The following is a 16,867-nucleotide window of genomic DNA, read 5'->3' on the forward strand; positions in this document are numbered from 1 at the left end:
CTCTGTCCAGCTACTGACAATCCTGGCCGAGAAAGGATACAAAGTTGATAAGGAAAAGTTGCAATACTGTCAGGGAGAGGTGCTGTACATAGGCCAGCTAATCTCACACGAAGGGAAAAAGGTAACCCCAGAAAGGGCTGAAGCTATCATGAACACGACTAAACCGCTCACGATAAAACAAATGAAAAGCTTCTTAGGCCTGTGCAACTATGTCAGAGCATGGGTTTTTGACTATAGCTCGTATACCAAGCCCTTGCTTCAGGCTTTGAAGAAAGCCCAGGCAACAAAAAGAGAAATTGAATGGACTGAGGCAATGGAGAAGGGGTTTACAGAACTTAAGGGGGTGATTTGTAAGGCCCAAGTTCTCGGGATTCCTAATTATGCAGAGGAATTCTACCTGTTCTCACACTCTGATGGTAATTTTATGACGGCAGTGCTCGTGCAGTGAACCTCGCTGGGGTACAAGCCCCTAGCATATTACAGCAGGAGTCTGGACCCGGTCATGAGGGGCCACTTCCCATGTGAACAAAATCTAGCTGGTGCCGCGTTCGCCATTGAGAAGGCGTCATCTATTGTGATGGCGTGCTCCATGACATTGTACGTCGAGCACTCGTTATTCGACATAATAGAGAAGCCAAAGGACACGCTGACATCACAGAGAGCATCTGCCCATGAGGTGATTATCTTCAACCCATCGATCAAAATCGTTCAATGTAAAATTGTGAATCCAGCTACATTCATAGCAGAGTTAGTCACAGAGGGAGAACCTGTACACCACTGTGCGAATTATGAGGAATTCTATGATGAAATTCCCAGGGTAAAGGAAAATGCCCTGGCAGGTGGCGAAATCGTGTTCATTGACGGTTATTTAAGAATCGATCAAGAAGATGGACAAATATATACAGACGTGGCCGTAGTGAAACACCTGGCGAATGGGGAGTTTCAGGTACTCGTCAGTGCGTGAATACCATCTCACTATTCAGCTCAAGCTGCAGAACTATTGGCGCTGATACTCGGCATTGAGAATCATGCAGACCAGGAAGTAACTGTGTACAGTGACTCCGCCTATGTGACGTCCACAGTACATGCAGGTCTAGCGCGCTGGAAAAGGAGGGGCTACCTCCGAGTTGGATGGCACGCCAGTGCAACACGCAGCTTTATTGGACAGGTTGATAAAAGCACTACAGCTCCCAGTGGGCACAGCGGTCGTGAAATGCGCCGCCCACACCAAGGGGCAGAAGACTGGTTCACACTGAATTTAACAGAGCATGTTGCATTTTTCATGGTGAACTGCATTATCTGCCAAGAGTTCACCGCTGGGCACACATTAAAAGTAGTGAGAGGAGTTATCCCCTGGCCGAATGGACCATTTCAGCACTTGCATATCGACTACGTCGACATGATTCAAGTGTGCAACGGGTACAGGTATTTAATTGTGGTGGTGTGTCCATTCTCTAGATGGATAGAAGCAGGTCCCTGTACACACACAGATGCTACCTGTGCTGCCAAATTTCTAGTGAGGGAAGTGTTCCCTAGATGGGGGGTGTGCGAAGTAATGAGATCAGACAACGGGGCTCACTTTGTTAATGCAGTTTTTCGAACAGATCAGCTTATTACTAGGTATAAAGCACAAGTTCTCGTCGGCTTATCTCCCGGAGGGAAATGGAATGTGTGAGCGGCTCAACGGCCTGTTAAAGGAGAGGATAGCCAAGTTGAAGCTCACATTAAGAAAGGGATGGCTGCACTGTCTACCACTGGCATTGTATGCACTTCGGAACCAAACCGGCTCCGACCATCATCTTACACCGCACGAGATAGTTACAGGCAGAAGGATGAGGATCCCTCTCACCCCTGAGATAGAGCTAGATGTGATGCCCAGCCGACTAGAGAGGTTCTGGGAACAGAGATGCAGGAGTGCCTTAACTGTATGACATCCACCACCTCTGTCATTTCAGGCCAGCTGCAGCGACGACGAAAAGGGGACAGTGCAGCACAAAACACATCAGGAAGTGCTGAAGCTGACCCCGCACAAGGTCTACATGCGCCCCTCGTCTTCCCTGGTGACAGCGTGCTTGTGAAGAACTTTACCAGAAAGAGGTGGGATGAGCCACGATTCAATGGCCCTTTCATCGTAGAAGACTGCACCCCTTCCGCCGTCAAGCTCCAGGGCAGAACGGCATGGATCTTCATAAATGACATTAAACCATATATAGGGGAGAGCCCTCCTGCTGCATCCAACTGCGAAGAAACCACAGACAACAAGGAAGAACCTCAGCACGTGCAGACATGATCCGTGGCGAGGAAGAAGGACGCATGAGCAGCATAACAAAGGCAAAAGGAACACTGATTTAAATTATGGCTTATAAACAAGACATTTTCTCAAACCAGTGAAAGATAATAAAGGACATAAAACGAACACTCTGTGCATCCCAGTGACAGGGTAAAGAAAAGCGCATCCGCATCCACAGTAACATTGATAACCTGAACTTTTTGAGTTAAGTCGCAAGCAGTGTAAAAAACTTAGACTCTGGAAAAACTACAGACAAGACATTTCTTAGAATCCAACACAGTATCCTGAAGCAACCAGTATCGAGACTTTGTTCATAGAACTCATGGTACATTCCAGCGGAAGTCTCAAGTGGGATATACTCACCTATTTTCAACTTGTGGTGTTATCTTATCCGTCACTTATAGGGAGAGAAGCCAGTTTCACAGACTTTATTCAAGATCCTGCCAACAAAAAAGTAATCAGGCGTCTGCTGACCGCCATCGCAGAGGTCTTCGCCTATTTACCCGAGCATAGAGAAAAAGACACAAATGCTTCCACCACAAACAGACGTTGAAGAGCTCACCTTCGCATTGTTCTTCCGCATAATTGAAAGTTGCCCAGGACTCGTTGGAAGAATGACTGATACCCATACCTTCATCAGAGACCCAAGAAATATCGAACGATTAAACCAACTGTGGACCAAACTACACTATCTAGTGGCAATCCACGCAGCAGGCAAGTGTAGAGACTGTTCGAATCAAAAGAAAAGCTTGTGTTCAGGTCCCAGCAAACAGACAAATGTCCCCGTCACCCAAGGACACTCAGCTGTTGCACAATGTTTTAGTTAGACTAGTCACAGACTATCCAGAAATGGTGGGAAGGCCCGCAGATGTTGACGTCGTCACTTTCCTTAGAGACCCAGCCACCATGGGCACTCTCCTCCACGGAATCATGCTCCAGGTAGAGCTATCTACCTTCCAGCGAGAGTACCTAAGGAGGTTCCAGTGAGACCTTCCGCCGTAGGACAGATCGAGGAGACAAAGACACAGTTCTACAACTTTCCGCCGTGGGAAAGACCAAGAGAAGGAGACATAGGGCCTCATTACACGGTAGATTACATTACACTCAATTTACTGATTCCGCCATGGCGGAATGGGGAATTACCACCCCATTCCGAGGTTGGCGGGGCGGTAATTTCCCTTGCCGCCATGGCCCTTCCCCATTCCCATTTTTCCCCCATAGGGCATAATGGGAATGGGGAAGGCGCTAATTACGGTACCGTAATTAGCACCAAGGTCCCTTTGCGGGTCCTACTTTAACGGCTGGTCTACACCAGCCGTTAAGGTCGGGTCCCACAAAGGGACCTCCTAGTAAGGCGGTAAGGGTTAACGGTCACCGGTAGCATTACCGGTGACCGTTAACCCTTACCGCCTTCCGTGTAATGAGGCCCATAGTGCTTTATTTTTCGTCAAGGGACAGATCGAGAAGAGCAGAAACGAGAACTACGCCATCTTATTTTTCGTCTTGTTTTTCTATTTTTTCTGATTTTTTTATTTTTCCATGTTTACTTTTATTTTTATTTTTAATTTTACATTTTATTTTTGTGTGATTTTTAGCAGTTCCATCTTTTCATTCCTTCCCATTGAACAGATTCCAGCATGTCCTCAGGACCAAGGCAAATTCGAGGCGTGCACTCGGACTTCACCTACTATCGATATGCATAATGAATGTGGTGTAACAAAGATGCTAGTCTAATCTTTTTCCATAGCCTAGCAAAGGAACTGTACTCCCAACCCGCATCACCCGCAAGAAGGGGGACACTTGAAATGCACACATCACTTTGAGTATTAATAAACTCTTGAGCTGTGAGATCCTAATAAGTAAAGAGACAAACCACTGACTATGTACTTGATCGAAATGGGGGCCCAGAACAGTAACTTGGTTTTACCCCCAACAGAAGGGCGCCCCCACTTCCCTGGAAGAAAATGCTGCAAATTGTCGTTCCGAACGATTATGTGTATATGTATAGTTATCATTATTGTTTTTCTGTCATTAACAATCAGAATTGCTTTCTTTATTGGTGCACGAAGTGTCCCAATCTCAGTGCACCCACCAGATAATGAACGTCTGGGGCCTACGAAAGCACCCAGACCGTATATAGTCATTCCAGTCCCACGAAAACCTGATGATGAAAGTAACAAACTAAAATTAAATGTAATTAGCAGTAATCTAGACACATTTGAGGTAACAAATGAAGGGAGAAGCTGGAGACAGGGTCAGCATGGAATGAATAAAAACGCTACACTGATCACTGCACGCACCCACACACAGGATGCGCACAGACAAGGGCAAGTGTCAATGGCTACAGGGCCTCCAACGAAGGCTGCAGAGAAGGGGAGACAGCCTGCCGAGCAATCGGTTCCAGAAAATAGTGGAAGTAACCAAGAGAAGTCAAGTGAGAAACCCAAGAGAGAGGGCATAGCAAAATCCGTCGAAAGAACAAAAGTAGCCACAAAGGAACTCGCAGAGAAAACACAAGCTCTGATAGATTATTTGTTCCCATTCATAGTCAGAGCAAAGAAACTGCACGAGGAGCTGAAAAATAGAACTACAGTGACTGTAATAAAGAGCACGCCAGCTCGGACACTGCTAACAAGCACAGTGCACGGAACTACGAAAATAAATGTAATGGACACAGAGAAGAGACAATGTTAAAACGTGAGGAAACGTTGCTACGAGACAAGATGGAAGCAACCAACCTGTCAAACGTGTGTAAATAGGCTTGGAACGCAAGAAGCTAAAGATATCGATACTGCTTGCAATGCTTAGAAGAAGATTAGAGCGGCAAGCGCCAACCATATATATCTACCTCAATAAGGCACATTATACAAGTGCGACTCCATTTTGTAAAAGCAGAAATGTACCCAGGCTGCCAGAGGCCTGACAGGCCAAGTTTCGTAACCCAGTCAAGGCAAGAGAAGGAGCGGAATCGAAACTCAACAAAGAGTGGCTCATGCCTAGGAAATCGAGGTCAACCAGAGAAAGGGAGGAGAGCGTCAGCTAACAAGACTCAAACTTCAGAGCATACCAGCCTGCCCCATGAAGGTCAAGATAAGGGGGGCCCACGCAGGTGGCGAGGTCGAAACAGAATTAACTACACTAAAAACTGAAAACACATGACCAGCCAGGTGCAAAGAAGTACCACCGCCTGAGGTCATCCAGGACCCGAGGATGCCATAACTTTTCCCGATAAGAGACTACACTTTCGAGCCCATACCCAGCTAACTAATTGACACATAGGGGGTCATTACGAGTTGGACGGTAAGGGATAAACGATGCCGGTAAAGGATTACCGGCATTGTTTACCGCTCCGGGCCATTACGTCCCACCAACCTGCTATTAGAAGGCACCGTAACTAACAACAACAACAGGCAGCACAGAGGAGAAGCAGGAGGAGAAGGAGGGTAAGGCAGGCACAGCATGCCCCACCAGTGCAGCCAGTGGTACCACGCAGGCATCCCCCAATCCCTTGCATCCGAGCCAGTCCATTCAACCTAACCCCTGAGCAGACCCACACCCTGTACCGTCTAGACCAGGACACCATCACCACCATTGTGGACATGATACATGACGACATTGTCAGCCTGATTGAAATACGCACCGCAATCCCACTTCTACCGAAGGTAGTGTCAGTGCTCCACTTCCTGGCCACAGGCACCTACCAGCACACAGTGGGGCACATGCTTGGCATATCCCAACCATTATTCTCACGTACGCTGAACCAAGTGCTTGATGCCCTCCTGAAGCACACAGGCGACCACATTTTCCTACCACGGACAGCCCAGGAGATCTCTAACACCAAAGTTGGTTTCCAGTCACTGGCCGGCATCCCTGGTTGCATTGGCGCCATTGACTGCACCCATGTCGAATTGGTGGTCCCACATGCCATGGAGGTAGTGTACCACAACCGTAAGTTATACCACTCCATCAACATGCAAATGGTATGTGACTCAAACAAGATCATCACACATTGTTGTGCCCGATTCCCCGGATGAACCCATGATTCAATGGTCTTGCGGAACTCCACGATACCACGCTACATGGAGCGACATGCAGGGCACCGATCCTGGCTTCTCGGTGAGTTGCATGTCAGGCTCATGGAAATGCGATGTGGGTAGGTGATTGGGGGGAGAGATGCATACTTCACCTGGCTGAGAGTACCTGAGAGGATGTACCATGCTCATACACCAAAGCAGGCCAGACATGACCCGACACCTGACCACAAAATACAAGACGTAAGCTGCACTACCACGAAAATGATGCAGTGCAACAACCATTACATAGCCATCAACATGTACACTGCACATAATCAGACCGTAGACCCCACAGCACAATGCAGCAACAAGCAATGAAGATGGCCAATGCACAGCGCCAAATACCATCATCAAAAAGTACAGATCTCCATTACAGCGTACAAAGGAGCCACATGAGGGCAAGATACCTAGAACACACCCCTACACCAACACAGAGGTCCACCAAAGCAGCATGTCACCAGATCATGGGAACAACCATCGTGGACTACCACAGTGCATGAGCAACCACAAGTAATTCCCACCCACCCCTGCGCCCAATAGACGATGGAACACACACCTGCCTATATGAGGAATACACACATAGCAGTCACATCATGTGTCTGTATTCATGCGTGGATCTGTGGGTACATACAGGAAATGAATGCATGCTATGGTGTCATTGATACAGGTCCCATGTGATGTGAGGACATATACATAATCATTGTTGTCCACATGCAGGTGATGCAGGCTATCCCTTGAAGAGGTGGCTCCTTACCCCAGTCCGGAACCCGCAGAACAGGCCCGAGGAGGACTACAATCATGCGCATACACGTACCCGTGTGGTGATTGAGCAGACCTTTGCCTTCTTGAAGGCACGTTTTCGCTGCCTCAGCAGGTCTGGTGGGGCACTCCTGTACGGCCATGAGAAGGTGGGCAAGATCGTCATGGCATGTGTCATGCTACACAATATGTGCATCAGACGGAATGTGCCCCTGCCCCCTGATGCTGAACTGCAACCACCTGACGATGAGGATGAGGAGGGTGGAGATGGGGCTGCACTTCAGGGAGGCAGCGATGCACAGGAGGGACATGCCATGCGTCAGACTCTGATTGACCAATGTTTCTAGCACACATGAATGGGGAGTGTGACATGGAGGTGGAACTCAGGGCAATGGGTGTGTCAGGGACATGGACACTGTAGACTGTTCACCAATAAAGCACATGTACACAATACGCAATGTCCTCACATGTGAATTCAGATTTCATAACAGGTGTATTCAGAATATGTAACTAACAGGTGCACAAGCCCTCCACCCAACACACCCACGCCCCCTCCACCTCCCCCCTCAACTTCCCCACACACCCTCTCCTCCCCCCCCTCAACTTCCCCACACACCCTCTCCCCCTCCCCCACCCCGCTCAACCTCCCCACACACCCTCTCCACCCTCCACCTCCCCCCTCAACTTCCCCACACACCCTCTCCCCCTTCCCCTCCCCCCTCAACTTCCCCACACACCCTCTTCCCCCTCCACCTCCCCCCTCAACTTCCCCACACATGTTGTGCACTGGCATGCACCATAAGTCCACATGTGTCCAGAATGCCTGGCTGAAGCTACAGCCCTTCTCCTCTTCCGGCAGCAGGTGGACCCCTGTCCGACCTGCACAGCTTCCGGCCAGACCTACGCAGGGGGCTGGACTTAGTGCAACTGGCATTGGAGGATGTCCCAGGTTGGTCTGCCACCTGTGGCGGACGCATGGCCTCCATTGCTGCCACCATTTGGGACAGGGCCTGCCGCACTGCTGCCAATTCACTGCAGATGTCTTTTGAGGAGATCTCAATTGCAGATTTGAGAGATTAGGCACATTCCCTCATCTCATCCCTTGCCCGGCCACATTCCGTAATGTGCAGTGTCAACAGCCCTGTTAGCTCCTCCTGCCGAATCTGGATAGCCCTGATCCCCTCTTGGCTGTTCACGACACTGGGGGTTGCATGAGGTTCCACTGACATGGTAGGTTCATCATGCACGGTTGGCGTGGGGCTGAAACTACCGGGCCATGAGTCCCCAGGAGACAGCTCATGGCTGTTGCTGTCGTGTATGCTGGATGGGGAGAGGTGTGGTGAATGCGGGGGGCCTGTAGTGGTGGTTGTGCCTTATGGCAGTACATCTGCCTCGTCATCGGACACGGCTGCTGTGGCAGCTGTCTCCCCCACAGTACTACTGGCAGCCGATCTAGTGCCTTCTGCCACTGGCTCCAGTGTGTTGGTGGCTGTTGTGGGTGCTGTGGTGGGGGCTGCAGTGCACGTTGGTTCTGTGGCTTCTCGGGGTTGTCTTGCCGTTCCGCTGTGGTCCAGGTTGCCCTCTTCCCCTTGATGTAGAGGGGCGGCTTTCTCCCTCCATGCCCCTTGCTTTCTTGTGTGGTGTTGCGGCATCCTTCCTGGGGGCCTGGTCGTCGCTGTCTGATAGCGTGCCTGTGGGGGACCAAGAGAGGGGGAGGATTAGTGATGGGTCTACATGCATCAGGCATGCATTTGGGTAGCTGCATTGATATGGAATGGCAGTTGATTGCCATTGGGGTACTGACATACGGGTTGCTTGGGTTTTGGGAGGGTGATGCAGGGATGCGTCTGGGATGGGACATATATGGGGTGCATCATGCATGTGGACAAGATGGTGCTGTGCACTGCCTGTAGGCAGTTTTGCAAATATGTGTCTAGTGGACCCTGCTTTCCATCATTGCACTGTCAGTTCAGGGGGACATCATCGTGTTGGTCATTGCAGTGTTTCATTTGGGACACCTACCTGCATCGGCCGATGACGGGGCTCCTCGCTCCATGTCCCCCACTCCCTCAATAGCCTCCATCCCAATGGTGCTTGCGCAGATCTCCTCCCAGGGTTGCATCTTAATGGGGGAGTCCGCACCTCCACCAGTTGCCATTGCCTGCTTGCGGTTGGCCGAGAGGATTTTCCGCACGCGTAAATGCAGGTCGTCCCAGCGCTTCCGGACATCTTTAGAGGTGCGGGGGGTGGTGCCAACAGCACTCACCTTCTGCGCAAGCCCCGCCCATATCTCCTTCTTCTGCTGTATTGCAGGTCAAGACATGTTGGTGGAGAATACGACCTCTGCATGTTCTTGCAGCGTCTCGGCCAGCATATTCAGCTCCTCTGGTGGGAAGCGCTCCTTGCGCAAGTGCTCTGCACTTTTTTTGAGTGCTTTGGTTATGGTAAAATGCTGCAGGTAGTGGTAGAGGTGTGGTAGAGGTGTGGTGGTCAGATGTCTCCTGGTTACGGAGGATGGCAATGGATTGTGTTTTTAAAGATGGCCGCCATGCTCTTTCCTGTTCCTGTGTGATGACGCTACTTCCGGTTCCGCTAATGCCGATGGCTTGGATGGCGGTGGAGCTATCTACGTTTCGCACAATGCCGCTAAGGGTGATTTTTCGCCCTTTTATGGCATGGCGGAAAGGTCGTTACCGGCATGGCGCAAAGTTCGTGCCCGCGTACTCCTAATCGCCCTCTAATAGCAGCCTTGTGGCAACACGGACACGGTTTTGCTCCATGCCGGTAAAGGCCATACCTTACCTCCAAACTCGTAATGAGGGCCATAGCCCTAAGATACTGATTGATGAAAGCGAGGCAGGGTGAAACTTGGGACACCAGGCACATGGGTGTCCATTCTGCATGCCGCTAATTTAAATGGGGATTTATGTCTAGGGGTGTAACCTGCCCATTCACAATGGACCAAGTTATCTGGAGTCCTATAGATAGTAGAACCAATTAGACGTCGTACTTGTAGTGACGTCAATCACGTGTGATGTAGTGGGATGGGCGTAGACGCCCACCCGATAAGAGTTATCCAATCCGCATGCCCTATTATCAAATACAGATATAGCACCTATACTTAAGTTACCTTTCCTAACCAATTATATTGCATGTCGAGTTTTTGTAGAGTTAGACGTCAATGATGACGAATATTGCCTATAAGAATTACTGTTCAACTGAAGTTCGAGGAAGTCGGAGCGAGACAGGTGATCGCAATGCTGCTGATTTCCATTTGTTTCTCTGTTTGATGTACTTGTCATTAAACGGGCTTCCCTTTGCCAACTTACTGAGTCCTCATTATTGAGTCGTGTTGGAGTAAGTGAATCCTGCACCCCCTGTCCTCACATGGTGCAGCTATCTTGTCTTACAAGTTCTAGAGGGTGAGCGCTGACCTATGGGCCCGTCAGTGAATTCCTCTCTTCCTGAACAGCTTCTTTTCCAGGTTGTCGCAGTAAGAAAACAAATGAATAGCAATGTGATTCCCAGAAAGGTGAGGCTGAATGAGCCATGAAGCCAAGCCAAGAAGCCAAGGTCTTATCAGGCTGGAGTGAGCAGACATTGGATACAAAACATGTGAAAGAACAAAACTCCTGTCCAGAAGGCATGAACAAAACAAGGAAGACGTCAGAGGTCTATTAGACAATATTATTTTTAATACACGAGTGGCTCGATTTTGTGGTCTTCAGTCACGTGGAAGGATGAAGTTGGACGAACATAATGGTCACACCTACGCATGAGGGCAGAGCGTGTCTTCACTACCCTGAATTCTTCATAGCTAAGAACACTCCCAAGGACAAGTTCATTAGACAGCAGACCACTAAGGTGATGATAGATGCATATGCTAATTGGCTGGAAGCTATGGGTAAGACAAACTCACCAGCACCTGGAAGCTCAGCCTGCGTGATGCTATCGTATGAGGAAAAGTACTGACAAAGGTTAGAGTGCCAACCAATTGTAGGGGACCATGTAACCAAGGGTCCTATAGTTTGTGTAGCCAATAGGACGTTGTGTATTTAGTAACGTTCATAGTGACCTGTTTAAGGGGAGGGCATAGTTGCCCCACCTGATGTTAAGAAACCAATCATTTTCATTTCCATACTAGTATAGAACATATACTTAGATATCCCTTTAGACACTATCACTTTCTTCAATAGGTTTTGTAGTTTACCACGTAGGATTATGTTAGTAAATACATAGGCTGACGTCACCTGTGATAATTTTTTGCTATAAAAGAATGCTTTTTTTTAGATGCACTGAGAGAATTTGTGCTGAGCCATATGTTGATGTCTGTTGTACTCCCTGCCTTAGATAATTGATATTAAAACAGTTATCCTTTTTGCCATCCTTTTAGTCTCGGGAGGATAGCTCAGCTGCAACGTGCTCACCTTGGAAGCAAGATTACACGGAGCAACACAGGTTCAATCCCCGGGTCCGTGCTTAGAAACCTCTGGGTATTAAGCGTGCTATAAATAACCAATCATATCATATATCATATCAACTACCTGAGTCGTTTCGATTATTGATTATGAATAAAATCTGCATCCCTATCCATCTCAAGGGTATTGCTACTCATCTTAAAGGGCTGGAGGTCACCCAGTTCACCTGTTAGCTGAGAGGATGGTTTAGAAAACCCATCGAGATAAGTAAGCTTTGGGATCCGGGCAATATCTTACGACCTCTGCCATTTGGCTGAAAGGACGTGAAGCTTCCTGTAGATAGCGGTATTAGTTAAAAACTTTAAGTTTGCAAGCTAGGGTGTGACGGGTCCCCCGGTTTCTACAGAATTCCTTCCTGGTGTCTACAGGAAGCTGAGCGAACAAAAAGTTTAAGAGGCGATAACAAGGAGGACGATCCCGAGAGTCGGAAGTTGAACATACGAATGGTGACTAAAACTGAGTGAGGTGGCAAAATTGTGTATGGGCAGTGAGTGGAGAAAGTAATAAGGAGAAAACGAGTAATGGAGGGAGGCTGGGGTAAAGCAACTTAAGAATGATGAGTGTTAAATATTGAGTAAATTAACTTGAGGAGAGGCCAAGCAATTAAGAGGTATCGTGAGGAGAGACCACGATAAAGAGTATGCCTAGTTTACCTGTGTTTTAAAGAATGTAACAGAAGGAACAGCACCTAGAGTCCTGTAGTGGATGACGTAGAAGACAAACTCAGTTAAAGACGAGTTTCAAGAGGGCAGTTCAAACTCCATAGGAGTATTTCTAGAGGCTGGATAAGTCTTGAGGAAAAAGGCTGAAATATATGTGGCCGGCCGAGTATGTTTCTCTGTCTCTCTGTCTGTTTTATGTGATTGTGTAATGATGAAATAGTAGGCGAAATTGACCAACATAAAGAGGAGAAACACGAGAGTTAAAGAATTAAGTGTATTTAATGAAGTTGAATTTATGGTATTTTTAGCAGATTGAACTAAAAAATGTGATATGGAGGGTTTGAAGCCTGCGAAGATTGGTGCACGCTCATATTGTTTTATTTTTCTGAAATGTATTCTTAAAAAAAAATCTGCAAAGATTAAAGGTGAGTATTGACAGTCAAGGAGTGATGAGTAAAAATGGAGGATATTACTCCACTTATACATCTTTGCAAGCAGCTGCTGAAGCATGCACCTAAGCTTAGACAGTACAGTGCAGAATGGGTTAAAGGAACTGCAGATAAAATGTTCATGCCATGGCCACAAGGGGGATCACTATTGAAGGCAGTTCTGCAGCATATGACGACATATTTGCATGCTGAATATACGGGAAAAAGCTAGACAAGCGACTAGCGAGCTTAAAGCTCTGGAGAATTTACCAGGAGGAGAGAGATGAGCTGCCTCCTATAGACTGGAGACTTAATATGTGCAAAGAGGGAGGTGAGGAGCCTTCTGCTCCACCCGCTGCGCCTGAAACAGATGGCGATAGTAAGACAGATGACGGCCTGTACCCATTGAAGGGGCTCTTGGCAGCAATGCAGTATAGTAACCCGGCATATGAGTCACCTGTGCAAACCAGCGACGAGGGCCCAGAGAAAAATACTGAGAGAGATTTAATCTCTAAGGTCCAGAGGGACAAGGAGGGACAAGATAAAGAAAAAAGCGAACAACCAAGTACATCCTTAAATATAGGACGAGAAATAAAGAGATAGAAAGGAGAAAAAGATGAAACTGATGAGTTAGCGCTTATACAGAATGAATGGATGGGTGGTCAGATTTTGCTCAAGCTTGATGTTAAGAGCATCGATGATGTGAGGCAAAAGAAAGATCGAGACGAACAGGATGAAAAGGATAAGGAAAGGGAAGAAAGATTGAAAGAAGATGGGGTGAAAAGGAAGGACAGACAGAGACGGGAACAGTTGTATCAAATTGAGCAATTAAAGAAACAGGAAAGAGCAGAGGAGCAAAGAAAATATGACAACAGACAGAGGGCAATCAAAGAGCGGGAAAGACTAGAAAGGAAACAAATGGAAGAGGAGGAACAGAAATTAAGGGATAACAGAATGCAAAGACATAGAGATGAAGAGATATGAAGGGCAAATGAGAGAAGAGATATGAAAAGAGGAGAGGAAGATAGGGTATGAGAGGAATTAAGAAAGCAAAGAGAAGTTGACGATGAATTAGAACAAAAGAGAAGGCAGAGAGCATGCGATCTTGATTCCATTGGAAAATGAAGTAATAGATCCTAATCCAGTAGTGTCATGGAAAGACATAGAAGAGTTCTTCCCAGCACATGAGCCAATAGCAGGTCCATCTAGAGCAAATCTAGAGGATGAATTTGACTCAAGAAGCATTGGGGATGCTATTGATAAAGTCTATCATGATAAGAACGTGTTGCAGTGGAAGGGTAAAGATGATCGACTTGAGAGCATGCAATTGTACGATAAAAGGGAACCTCATGTAGTTTTGAGCCAAAGGAGCTGTCTTTAGATAGACTGACTCTGGATAGAGACAAAGAGGAGAGAAGTCACATGAGTTGGGCACAGGATATGTCAGACGAAGACAGAGCAACCTTCCGTGGGGAAGAGGAAGGTGACCTGTGTGGCCCTGAAGGGGGGTTTTCGATGGAAAAGGAAGTAAGGTGGTCAGATTTAGATCCACCTATGTCTCGGGCATCAGAATCATTGATGCAGCTAGATCAGTCTAAAGGGCAATCCCATGGTCAGAGGGGGGATTTGCCACCTTATGTGAGCAGGTTAAGGTCACTGCCAGGAAGAAGGTGGTGCAGAACCATTGTCCCTGTTCTGAAAAGACAGATGATGAATGACAAGAGCGAATTTGGGGTTTCACAGTTCCCCTTGTTAGAGAAGGGAGGGGCCAGACCACAGTATATACCTTGGCCACAGATGGACAAGGATAATTTAAGGTGCAAACACCCACATTTAACGTCTGGTGCTGGGAAATGGATACGCGAATGAGAGAAAATGATAGGATTTAACATGTTAGCTATAGGGGACATTAAGGATCTCCTAATTGCCATCCTTGGGGAAAGAGCTGATGACGTTTGGCCAAGAGCAGGATATTCTGGTGTTACCACGATAAACACTGCTCATGATGGAGCACCGTTCAACAACTGCAGAGCGTCAGTTTGGAAAGCGCTTAGAGTGCTGTATTCGGACACGTCAGATATGGGAGCTATAATGACAAAAAAGATTAGGAAGGAGAATATCTGCTTGTTTACATTCAGAATTTTCAAGAGCAATGGTATTTGGAGACACACGAGGCTTGGGGGAAATCTATACCTGTGGTTTATCATATACTATGTCATGGGTTGCCAGACCCAGTACAGAAGCAGCTTAAGAAGTTAGTGGGTATGGAAGCCAAACTGTGGTCAGAGATACAGCTGACCATTGCGCATTAATGCAGACTCTTACAAGAAAAGAATCGTAAATAAGACAATGTTAGAAAAGGTAAAGAGGCAAAGCTAGTGCAGAAAAAACTATTCAAGTACGCCATTGAAGCGGCAATGTTGACCATTGGAGGTGGACCGGGCTCACAGCAAGCAGTAAACGGAATAATCAAAGGCAGTTTAACCAGGGTAATAATGGGTTTATACCATGGGGAAGGGGAGGTTTTCGAGGAAGAGGTTTTTAGAATAATATGGGGAACTTCCAGAATAATCAAGGTGGGTTTCTGAACATGCCGAGTGATAATCAAGGCAAACAGGGAGGACAGATGGGGAGACCTCCTCCTATATGTTGGACATGTGTTATGACAGGACACCTCTGCTGCGTATATAGAAGTAAAGGACTCGTGCAGAATAATCAATTTTCGAGAGGGGGGACTTTAAATTCACCTGCATATTCACAGCAGAATGAAGATGGGTTTGCTCAGACTCAAACAGTGCAGCAGACACAAGCGCAGAGAGTAGAGCAAGATTTACAGATGCAACAGGCAATGATGAATCTGCCACAAGGGCAGTCACAGCATTCACCTATGCAGATACAGCAAAGCACAGGAAAGTTAATGACTCCTATGGTAGGGGGTGTCACTTTCGATAGAGGAAAACCCTTCACGGGTACAGGGATGAGAATGTATCCACAATAGGACAGCTCACTGGGAAACTTAATGTATTCAATACTATCGATAACGCCAAATCCTCAAGAGGAACCAAGAGTTGACATTAACATAGGAGGCAAATCTTTTTCGTTTTTAGTAGACACGGGTGCAACACGCTTATGTATACGAGAGGGGACATTTTCGATGTCTGGAAATGCCATGAATACTCAAGGATTTACAGGAGCTACAAGCAGAGTTACTTTTACTGACGCATTGCCAGTCTCTATAGGAGAGTGTGACATGTCAGTGCCATTGCTATATTCAAGGCAGACACATGTTAATATATTGAGCCGAGATTTAATGACCAAGTTAAACATGATGATTTCATTCACTGATAAAGGCATAGGGCCTCATTATAACCCTGGCGCTCCCGGATTGAAAGGGGCCGGTACGGGACCGGCCCCCTTCAATCCAGGAACGCCGATTATGAGCTTCCCATCGCGGGACCCGGATCGCACGCCTGGTAAAACCAGGCGTGCTTTCCGGGTCCCGCGAGGGGAAGAGGGAGGCAATAACGGGCAAGTTATACTCTGCCCGTTATTACCTCCCTCCCCATTCCCATTGAGCCCTATGGGGGCTCAAATGGGAATGGGGATGGGTTCCTGCATGGAGGACTTACTGGGTCCTCCTATCTCGGAGTAACCTGGTAAGTCCCCATTGCAGGAACCCAGTAATGGAGCCCCGGAACGGAGGCAGCCATGGAGCTGATAGCTCCATGGCTACCTCCATTCTCATAATGAGGCCCATAGTGTGTTCAACACCAGGAATGCATTATTAAAATGTGAGTGAATTTATTTGGCATTTGCAGGACAAATGGCCATACGAGGAATACCGTTAGAACCAGAAGTGTTTCACTATGGGGTACGCATTTTGTTGACATGGCTACCAGGCTTAGTAGGCAGAACTATGAGAATACCTAATGAGTTTTTATTCAGGCCAAAGATAACTATGGATGAAGAGGAAGGACAAATCTTTCCTTTAGAATTGCAATCAGCCATAGTGCGAGGAGAAGTGGCTCTGCTTGATGAAAATGATTATGAAGGAAGATGATGGAGCACAGTGATCACCATTGGGGAAGGTTACATATTAACTGACATCACTGATGAGGATATGTTTGGAGATCATCCATCAGATGATGAAGTAATATTCAAGATGAGTATCACCTAT

Source organism: Ambystoma mexicanum, chromosome 10, assembly GCF_040938575.1.
Source record: "Ambystoma mexicanum isolate Mex_15411 chromosome 10, UKY_AmexF1_1, whole genome shotgun sequence".
Classification (NCBI taxonomy): Eukaryota; Metazoa; Chordata; class Amphibia; order Caudata; family Ambystomatidae; genus Ambystoma; species Ambystoma mexicanum.